The following is an 11,964-nucleotide window of genomic DNA, read 5'->3' as shown; positions in this document are numbered from 1 at the left end:
ATTGGAAAAACTCAAATACACAAGCTAACCTCGCACCTAAAGGAACTGGAGAAAGAACAGCAAATAAAACATACACCCAGCAGAAGAAGAGAGTTAATAAAGATTAGAGCAGAACTCAATGAAATAGAGACCAGAAGAACTGTGGAACAGATCAACAAAACCAGGAGTTGGTTCATTGAAAGAATTAATAAGATAAATAAACCATTAGCCAGCCTTATTAAAAACAAAAGAGAAAAGATTCAAATTAATAAAATCATGAACGAAAAAGGAGAGATCACAACCAATACCAAGGAAATACAAACGATTTTAAAAACATATTATGAGCAGCTATACGCCAATAAATTGAACAATCTACAAGAACTGGACGCATTTCTGGAAAACCGCAAACTACCAAAACTGGAACAGGAAGAAATAGACAACCTCAACAGGCCAATAACCAGGGAGGAAATTGAAGCAGTCATCAAAAACCTCCCAAGACACAAATGTCCAGGGCCAGATGGCTTCCCCGGGGGAATTCTACCAAACGGTTAAAGAAGAAACAATTCCCATTCTACTAAAGCTATTCTGAAAGATATAAAGGGATGGAATACTTCCAAACTCGTTCTATGAGTTCTATCTAAGTTTCTATCACCTTAATTCCAAAACCAGACAAAGACCCCACCAAAAAGGAGAATTACAGACCAATATCCCTGATGAACACAGATGCAAAATTCTCAACAAGATACTAGCCAATAGGATCCAACAGTACATTAAGAAGATTATTCAAAAAAAAAAAAGGGGATCCCTGGGTGACGCAGCGGTTTGGCGCCTGCCTTTGGCCCAGGACGCGATCCTGGAGATCCGGGATCGAATCCCACGTCGGGCTCCCGGTGCATGGAGCCTGCTTCTCCCTCTGCCTATGTCTCTGCCTCTCTCTCTCTCTCTCTGTGACTATCATAAATAAATAAAAATTAAAAAAAAATTTAAAAAAAAAAAAGAAGATTATTCAAAAAAAAAAGAAGATTATTCACCAAGACCAAGTGGGATGCAAGGCTTGTTCAACACTCGTAAAGCAATCAATGTGATAGATCATATCAAAAAGATAAAAAACAAGAACCATATGATCCTCTCAATAGATGCAGAGAAAGCATTTGACAAAATACAGCATCCATGCCTGATCAAAACTCTTCAGAGTGTTGGGATAGAGGGAACATTCCTCAGCAGCTTAAAAGCCATCTATGAAAAGTGCACAGCAAATATCATTCTCAATGGGGAAACACTGGGAGCCTTTCTCCTAAGATCCGGAACAAGACAGGGATGTCCACTCTCACACTGCTATTCCACATAGTACTAGAAGTCCTAGCCTCAGCAATCAGGCAACAAAAAGAAATGAAAGGCATTCAAATTGCAAAGAAGAAGTCAAACTCTCCCTCTCTGCAGATGACATGATACTGTACATAGAAATCCCAAAAGACTCCACCCCAAGATTGCTAGAACTCATACAGCAATTCGGCAGTGTGGCAGGATACAAAATCAATGCCGAGAATCAGTGGCATTTCTATACACCAACAATGAGACTGAAGAAAGAGAAATTCAGGAGTCAATCCCATTTACAATTGCACCCAAAAGCATAAGATAAATAGGAATAAGCCTAACCAAAGAGGTAAAGGATCTATACCCTAAAAACTACAGAACACTTCTGAAAGAAATGGAGGAGGACACAAAGAGATGGAAAAATATTCCATGCTCATGGGTGGGAAGAATTAATATTGTGAAAATGTCTATGCTACCCAGGGCAATTTACATGTTCAATACAATCCCTATCAAAATACCATGGACTTTCTTCACTGAGTTATAAGACATAATCTTAATATTTGTGTGGAACCAAAAAAGACCTCAAATATCCAGGGGAATATTGAAAAAGAAAACCAGAGCCGGGGGCATCACAATGCCGGATTTCAGGTTGTATTACAAAGCTGTGGTCATCAAGACAGGGTGGTACAAGCACAAAAATATACACATATATCAATGGAACAGAATAGAGAACCCAGAAACTGGCCCCCAACTCCATGGCCAACTAATATTCAACAAAGCAGGAATGACTACCCACTGGAAAAAGGACAGTCTCTTCAATAAATGGTGTTTGGAAAATTGGACAGCCACCCATAGAAGAATGAAACTAGACCCCTCTCTTACACCATACACAAAGATAAACTCAAAATGGATGAAAGATCTAAATGTGAGACAAGAATCCATCAAAATCCTAGAAGAGAACACAGGAAACACCCTTTTTGAACTTGGCCACAGCAACTTCTTGCAAGATACATCTAGGAAGGCAAGGGAAACAAAAGCAAAAATGAACTATTGGGACTTCATCAAGATAAGAAGCTTTTGCACAGCCAAAGAAACAGTCAATGTAACTCAAAGACAACCTACAGAATGGGAGAAGATATTTGCAAATGACCTATCACATAAAGGGCTAGTATCCAAGATCTATAAAGAACGTATTCAACTCAGCAGCAAAGAAACAAACAATCCAATCATGAAATGGGCAAAAGACATGAACAGAAATTTCACCAAAGAAGACATAGACATGGCCAACAAACACATGAGAAAATGCTCCGCATCACTTGCCATCAGGGAAATACAAATCAAAACCGCAATGAGATACCACCTCACACCCGTGAGATTGGTGAAAATTAACAAGGCAGGAAACAACAAATGTTGGAGAGGATGTGGAGAAAGGGGAATCCTCTTACACTGTTGGTGGGAATGTGAACTGGTACAGCCACTCTGGAAAACTGTGTGGAGGTTCCTCAAAGAGTTAAAAATAGACCTGCCCTACGACCCAGCAATTGCACTGCTGGGGATTTACCCCAAAGATACAGAGGCAGTGAAACACCGGGACACCTGCACCCGATGTCTATAGCAGCAATGTCCACAATAGCCAAACTGTGGAAGGAGCCTCGGTGTCCATCGAAAGATGAATGGATAAAGAAGCTGTGGTTTATGTATACAATGGAATATTCCTCAGCCATTAGAAGCGACGAATACCCGCCATTTGCTTCCATGTGGATGGAACTGGAGGGTGTTACGCTGAGTGAAATAAGTCAATTGGTGAAGGACAAACATTATATGATCTCATTCATTCAGGGAATATAAAAATAGTGAAAGGGAATAGAGGGGAAAGGAGAGAAAATGAGTGGGAAATATCAGAGAGGGTGACAGAACATGAGCGACTCCTAACTCTGGGAAACGAACATGGGGTAGTGGAAGGGGAGGTGCGTGGGGGTTGGGGTGACTGAGTAATGGGCACTGAGGGGGGCACTTATCGGGATGAGCAGTGGGTGTTATGCTATATGTTGGCAAATCGAACTCCAATAAAAAAGCAGAAAGAAAAGAAAAGAGCCCAAGTAAATAATATAAAAGTAAAAAAAAGGAATTTCAGATTAAAAACAAGAGGAAATTGAATTCTTGGGAATAATTTTCTACTGTATCATTTGCAACTAGAATGTCAATATTATTATTTTTTGTTTTTTTCTTTTTAAAAATATTTTGTTTGTTTATTTATGAGACAGAGAGAGAGAGGGAGGGAGGGAGGCAGAGGAAGAAGCAGGCTCTGCATGGAGCAGGGGAGCCCAATGCAGGGCTCCATCCCAGGACCCTGGGATCATGACCTGAGCCGAAAGCAGAAGCTTAACCAACTAAGCCACCCAGGTGCCCTGCTTTTTTTTTTTTCTCAATGCAGAACTTCCCAAGTGTCTCCAGAAGGTGGTAACCCAGATGCTAAAGATTTCCCCAGTAGTGACCAAGGCAATGTCTGTTGGAAGGGAATGCTCTTGCACGTCCAATGATTCTAGCATTTGAAACATAGGTCAGTAAAACTGGCCAGTTATTACTAATTTGTATTGATCCCCTACAAAGGGATAATGGAATTGAGGGCTGTTGGCAAGCAATTAATGGCTAAGTATAGGAACCAGAGGATCTCATTGATGGTTTATAAAGATGCCCTTTTCTCCTTCAGTAGAAGAGCGGATACATCAGAGGAGCAGACTCAGGCCTTGATAGTAAGACCCTCAAGATGATTAAATAAATGCTCATCTCAGGCAAATCAGTCACGCTAAAAGTCAGAACTCTGGCTGAAAAAAAGAAACCTGGGTCCTGGAAAAGTAGGATGGAGACCTCTGCATGGTTACTCCTGAGACCTTGGCTCTGTAAACTTCCCTGAACTCTGAAGTTCCCTGAAATTAGAGAGGAAACCCACCCTTCCCTAGTAAGAGCCTGTACTTCTCTTGTCCTGGAAGATGCCATTGAGGCTTTGCCCCACAAAACAAGTGGTTTCCCTTTCAGGACCTGCCCCAATCTTTTCTCCTGGTTGCCAGGCTAATAGTTCGGATTAAATCCCAGTATGATCCAACTGAAGACATGCTGGGCCTGATAAGGAAGTAAAGAGATCACATGCAGAAGGAGCTAACACATAATGGCATGAGCCAAATGAATAACCCTGGGATTGAATTTTGAGGTACTTGATCAAGGCAGCTAGAGTATAACATTGACTAAGCAAGAATTTGTCCATTAGAGGGTGTTTGCTTGAGAGGTGGATTTAACACCCTGGCAAGCACCCCAGGAGTGAGACAAATTTATTGCTAGGATGGTTCTTAGAAGCCTGGAGTAGGCATATGCTGAATGAAGTGGAAATGCTTGAGTTACTTGGAAGATGGTAAAAGGAATACAGAGGCTAAAGGAACTGGACATGTTGAAATGGATATGGCACAAAGTCATAAATACCACCAGAAGATCGTGTTCCATGGGGAGCCCAGAAAACTCACTGTTCACCAAAGCCATCAGAGATGTACAGGTAAGATGGGCTCCAGGGTCAATAAGAAATTCAATGGGGGCAGCCCCAGTGGCTCAGCAGTTTAGCGCTGCCTTTAGCCCAGGGCATGATCTTGGAGACCTGGGATCGAGTCCCATGTCAGGCTCCCTGCGTGGAGCCTGCTTCTCCCTCTGCCTGGGTCTCTGCCTCTCTCTCTCTCTCTCTGTCTCTCTCTCTCTCTCTTTCTCTCATGAATAAATAAATAAAATCTTTAAAAAAAAGAAGAAGAAGTTCAATGGTGGCTCTCACCTGCTGGCTAGGGCTGAGGATAGGCGGGATGGCAACATTATGGGCTCATTAATGTCCATGGTGATCATGGAGACTTGAATGTAAGATGTACATGTGTACATGTACACAGATGTGTATTTTACATAACACTACAATAAAAAGTAAAAAGTCTGCCAATTAAACCATACTAAGGTATTTTCTTTGCATACACACAAACACACACACACACATATTATTTTATATCTATTTTTTTTACTTACTGAGATAATTATTTTAGGCTTATATAGACATAGTATCTTTTTATACATCATTCTTAGGAGTACATAAAAAACATAAAAAATAGTGATTGCTTCAAGTATTTCTAAAATTTCTCCACATCTATAATCTGACTATTCTGAATCACTTTTCAGCTCAGAGTCAAAATTGTCCATGTTTTTCCACACAGTACTGTCCTCTGTGCCACCAAGGTTATTGGTGATGCAGAATTTCTTAAAAGAGTGACTGACTTATTTATTGTCCAGAGGATTTTCTTCCAAACTGCTTCCAAGCTACAAGTTTTGACATGAGCTTTCTTGCTTGGATTGTGAAACTCGGTCCTGTTGAATATATCACAATAACAAAACATAACAGAGTTTCAGCTACTTGGACATATCTCCCTTGCTTTGGACTCAAAGTACAAGTACAAAATTTGAAATTGGTTTTAAAAGAAATGTTTCTAAACAATAACTAGGATCTTTCAGTAAATCTGGATGACTTTGGGTTTAGTTTTTAATGATTTTATGAGTCAAGTAGATTTGTTTCAGGTTCTTGCTGAATTGTTTTCTTATTGTGGCTCTTTTGATAGTCTTTATATTTCAATTTAATTTTAAGATAACTAATTTTCTTCTCTCTGTTCTGTTTTTAAAGTTTTTCATAAACTTTTTCAGTTTGCAAATTGGCTGAAAATGAGTTACCTCCCAACAGCAGTTTATGCTTTGGTATGTATTGATTTTATTCATTTTTTAACTATTTTATGTTACTGTTCTGGCATCACAATACTTTTTCAGTTTGTGAATTATTTTTTTAAAAAATATTTTATTTATTTATTTGAGGGAGAGAGAGAGAAAGAGAGGGAAGGAAGAGCGCAAGTGCAGGGTGAACATGAGTGGGGGGAAGGGCAGAAGCAGAGGGAGAAGACTCCCCGCTGAGCACAGAGCTGGATGTGGGGCTCAATCCCAAGACCCTAAAATCATGACCTAAGCCAAAGTCAGGTGCTTAACCGACTGAGCCACCCAGGCACCTCATGAATTCTTAAAAATTAAAATGTTTCGATCATTTTTGCACTGTGTGCAAATTTCATATTCAGTAAGTTTTCCATTTGCACAATTTTTATCAGTCTCTGATATTACTTTGCTACCATGTGCTTTTCTATCACAATTGAGGCTTTTCATTTGAACATTTAATTAATTTTTAAGTCCAGTGTGACATTTTCTAAGCTTTTAAAAAATTATATATTTGCATGTCTTTCAGACTTTTGGGGGTTATTTATCTTTCTTTTCATTTTGATGTTTAATTTTATTTTATTTTTATTGAGATATGACGTGTAATATTGTGTAAGTTTAAGGTGTACAATGTGTTGATTTGATACATTTACATTTTGCAAAATGATTACCACAACAGCACACTAGCTAACACCTCTACCATGTCACATAATTATCATTTCTTCTTTTTGTGGTGGGAATATTTAAGATCTAGTCTCTTAGTAACTTGGTAATTGTAATACACTATTATTTTCTATAATCACTATACTCTGTATTATATCTCGAGGACTTATTTATTTACTAGTTGCAAGTTAAACATCTCTCTTATTCCCCCACCCTCCAGCCTCTGATAATCGCCATTCTACTCTTTTTACAAGTTCAGCTTTTTGAAATTCCACATATGAGTATTTATCTTTCTATGTCTGACGTATTTCACTTTAGCAAAATGCCCTCATGAACCACCCATGTTGTCACAAATGGCAGGATTTCCATATATCTCATAGCAGAATAATATTCCATTCCATACACACACACACACACACACACACACACACACACACACCTTCTTTATCCACTCATCCATGGATGAATACTTAGGTTGTTTCCATCTCTTGGCTACTGTAAATAATGCTGCAATAGGGACGCCTGGGTGGCTCAGCAGTTGAGCGTCTGCCTTCAGCTCAGCGCGTGATCCCAGAGTCCTGGGATCGAGTCCCGAATCAGGATCCCTGCGGGAGCCTGCCTCTCCCTCTGCCTATGTCTGTGCCTCTCTCTGTGTGTGTCTCTCATGAATAAATAAATAAAGTATTTTTTAAAATAATGCTGCAATAAACACAAATGTGCAGGAGCACCTGGGTGGCTCAGTTGTTAAGCATCTGACTCTTGGTTTCAGCTCAGGTCATGATCTCAGGGTCATGGGATGGAGCCCCCAGGTGGGTCGCCCCACCGCCCCATGGGGGCTCCAAGCTCAGTATGGAGTCCGCTTGGTATTCTCTCTCTCCTTTCCCTCTGCCCCTCCACTCCACCGCGCTTGCATGCTCGCTCGCTCTCTCTCTCAAAAATAAATAAATAAATAAATGTTAAACCATGAGAGTGCAAATACCTCTTTGATATCCTAGTTTTCATTTCCTTTGGATAAATACCCAGAAGTAGAGTTGCTGACCTATATGGTAGTTCTATTTTTAATTTCTGAGGAACCTCTCTCACTGTTTTCCACAGTGGCTACATCAATTTACATTCCCATGAACCGTGCTCAAGGGTTCCTTTTTTCCACAACCTCTCCAACACTTGTTGTTTCTTGTGGTTTTGATACTAGCCATTCTGACTGGTATGAGGTGCTATCTCATTGTGCATTTGATTTGCATTTCCTTGATGATTAGATGCTGGCCATCTTTTCATGTACCTGTTGGACATCTGGATGTCTTTTTTTGGAAAAATTACTATTTAGTTCCTCTGCCCATTTTTTAAAAGACTTTATTTATTCATGAGAGACACACAGAGAGAGGCAGAGACACAGGCAGAGGGAGAAGCAGGCTCCTTGTGGGGATCCCAATGTGGGACTCGATCCCAGGACTCCGGAATCACTCTCTGAGCCAAAGGCAGATGCTCAACCACTGAGCCACCCAGGCATCCCCCTCTGCCCATTTTTTTAATTGATTTCTTTTTCTCTTGTAATTGAGTTGTAGGATTTCTTTACATATTTTGGATATTAACTCCTTATCTGATATATAATTTACAAATATTTTCTCCCATTCTATAGGTTGCACTTTTTATATTTTAAATATAATGTATTAAGTTATTTATTCCTGCTTGTTTGGCAAAGATTTCAGCTGCAAATTCTTTTTTATTTTTCAGTTGCAAATTCTTTTAAAATACATACCTCCTACGAGTAGTTAACATTTTGGGTAACTTTTATGTATCCTTATCTCAATGTTACAAAATCAGAAGTTGAACCATTAATGCCCCACGGGTTTGGGCACATTTTTATCATCAATCAGTACAGGCTATTCTCTTTTTAATTTTTTTTAAAGATTTATTTACTTACTTATTTGAGGAAGGGAGACGAACAGAGGAAAAGAGAGATTCTGTAGCAGACTCCACTCTTAGCTGGGAGCCCAATGCAGGGTCCCAAGACCCTGAGATCATGACCTGAGCCAAAATCAATAGTCAGACACTCAACCAGCTGAGCCACCCAAGTGCCCCTCTATTCTCTTTTTTAAATTTTTATTTTTTCTCCTTTACTTCAAATCCCCACTTTCATTCCCCCTTCTTCACTACAGACAAGCACTCTAAATGTATTTTTAAAGTATTTTGACTAAACTTATTGCGATAATCATTTCAAAATGTATGTAAATCAAACACAATGCTGTGTATACTTTAAAGTTATCCAAGGGAAAAAAATAAAGTTATCCAAGGATGTATGTCAATTATTTCACAATAAAACTGGGGGAAAATTGTTGTGGATATGTTTGCATCTTTAAAAATACATGTAATGTTGGAGCGCCTGGGTGGCTCAGTGGTTGAGCATCTGCCTTCAGCTCAGGTCATAATCCCAAGATCCTGGGATCAAGTGCCACATCAGGCTCGCCATAGGGAGCCTGCTTCTCCGTCTACTTGTGTCTCTGCCTCTCTCTGTGTCTCTCATGAATAAATAAATTTAAATATATATATATATACATATATATATATGTAGTGTTGCCTAATCTCACAACTTTTTTTATCTCACAACTTTTTAATGTACTTGTTAAAAATCATTTTCAAGCTTTAATATCTTTTCCAGACAGTAATATTCACGTCTTAGATCCAGCCTTGTTATATTTTTGATTATCTGTATCATTTACGTCAATGCAGGTCTCACTGAGCGTGATGTTCCTCAGCCCCATGACATTATATTGCTACTATTTGTTTTTCCTTCAGAATTGACGTTTTATCTAATTGGGCCTGTTTCATATCATGAAAGGCCCATCTCAGAGTGTCAGGGGGCAGGGATGAGGGCTCTTTTTCTGTGCAGAGAATGACAAGTAATGAACTCTGCAGACTGGCTTGTGGGATAGCTCTTCTGACCCCTTTCTAGTGTGCCTTCCTTTATGACAGAGGCTGGAAAGGAAAAAGCTCCATTTTCTTACTCCTTTGAAACAAGGAAATGAATGTAATTTAGGTTCTGTTTTCTGGTGTACTCACAGGAGAATTAGCTTTGAAAATTTAGTCAAGTGGGGAGAAAGATGGCCAGATGAAGGGCTTCCATTGTGCTGCTGTGAAGCTAGAAAGCCCAGGGTGGCCCTGGAAAAACATATTTATGGCAGCTTCCTGATCTCAGGAGCACAGCTAGGATAGTAGAGCTGCCAGCCCTAGTGTCAGATTCTGGGTTCCAGTAATGTGACTAAGATGGTGTGATCCTAAGTCTATCTGTTGGGAAAGAAACTTCCTGATTCTCCAGCTTTCTGACTGAGGTGGCAGTCTTCCTGGTGGGACACTTGATTATGTTGTTCTACTAGTTATTCCTGGCAGCTGAATCTAGAAGTTGCTCCTCTAGCCCTTCTGAAGATTTTGTAAGCCCCTTATTCCTTGTGTTACATCCATATCCTGTTAAAGTAACTAGAGTGATTTCTGTTATGGACAACTGGACTTTGACTAATACACATGCTGATCAAAACAAAGTTCTTCCTATAAGAACCTCTCTACTAGGGATATCAAGGCTAGTGTCCCTTCAGACAACTACTCTCAACAACTTGTTCTTATTTTTAGAAGCTCTCATTATGGCATATCAGGTATAGAGCCTCTTTCCTCACAAACAGATCGCAGACAAGTGACCAGATGAAAGGGATCTATCATATGTTGATGCAGGAACTCATTCCCCTGGGTAATTAGAACCCCTTATCCTCAATGGAATTTGCCTTTAGTTTCTGCATCTCCCCTCTCAGAATAAATTGACCTAATAGGGAAATGTCTAACTCTTTTTTGCCCAGGCCCCTGACACGAGAGGCTTGGGTCCAAAAGGGAAAAGATGTGGGAAGAAGAGGAGGATATGCAGATCATCCTCAGTGGGCCATCAAAAGACAAAGAGCAGGAATTATTTATTTTTTTTTAAGATTTTATTTATTTATTCATGAAAGACAGAGGCAGAGACATAGGCAGAGGGAGAAGCAGGCTTTCTGCAGGAAGCCTGATGTGGGACTCAATCCCAGGACCCCAGGATCATGACCTGAATGGAAGGCAGATGATCAACCACTGAGCCACCCAGGTACCCCAAAGAGATTCTAAGCTTCGAGTGTTCCGGATGTGGGAACTAGGCAGGCAGGCTCCATCCGTCTCCCCAGGGCAACCCAAAACTGCTCCAATCTTCAAAGAGTCAACCTGCTGAGACCCTTTGGGGTGACTGAGGCAGCCTGTTCACCAGCCCCATCCCCCGTTTTCCTTGCATCTTCAAACCCACAGAGTGTGTCCCATCAATCAGAGAATGAGGAAGGCACACTCCTATGTAGAATGTTTGTACATGCAATGCTTCCAGACATTAGCTAAAGGCCCAGTGGATTGGGAGGGCTCTGGGCAGCCCAAGAGGAAATGCGCAGAAGGTGGTAGGCCACGCTGACAACTGCACAAATGATAGTTCCACCAAATCAGCCCTTCCCCGCTTCTGCATTCATATCATTCCCAGCTGCTTTGTTACTTATCATTCTGCTTTTCAAGCTTCACTTGTGGAGGCCGATACCCCTGTTTCACCTACACTCTGAGTTGACTACCTCTTGGCTGAATTTCCCAAGCTCCTATCAACCACCTTCCTGTCAGCATTGTGTTTTTCCAACTGATAAATTCCTAAGAAACCTCCTTGGGGGCCCAGTCTTCAGTTCTTTTGCCTGTGCCCTTTCCTGTGAGGCAACCCTGATAGGACCTACCTAGCATTAGGTAGCATTCCACCCCAGGCATTATTTTTATCTGGGTTTCTGAAATGTATTTCAAAGTTGGAGAGTTTGGAAAGAGAGAGTGTATTCCAAGGTCATGATCCACAAAACTGATGATTGGAGAAATCCCTGCTACCCCTCTCTGTTGGTTAAAGTAACACTAGCCACTATATCTGATAAACCCTGAAACAATGTCTGTGGCTTAGCATAATAGAAGTTTACTGTTTTAGGTTTCTTTTCATTGCACAATGTTATGTTAGTTTCAAGTGTACAACATAGTGACTCAACAACTCTATGTGACACTTTGCTCACCACAAGGGTAGCTCCCATCTGTCACCATGCAACACTATTACAATACCATTGACTATATTCCCTATGCTGTGCCTTTTATTCTTATGACTTAATCATTTCATAACTGAAAGCCTGTATCTTCCCCTCCCCTTTACCCATTTTGCCCATCCAC

The sequence above is a fragment of the Canis lupus genome, chromosome X (assembly GCF_003254725.2).
Source record: "Canis lupus dingo isolate Sandy chromosome X, ASM325472v2, whole genome shotgun sequence".
Classification (NCBI taxonomy): domain Eukaryota; kingdom Metazoa; phylum Chordata; class Mammalia; order Carnivora; family Canidae; genus Canis; species Canis lupus.
The sequence above is the reverse complement of the archived record's forward strand: the minus strand, read 5'-3'. Positions refer to the sequence as shown.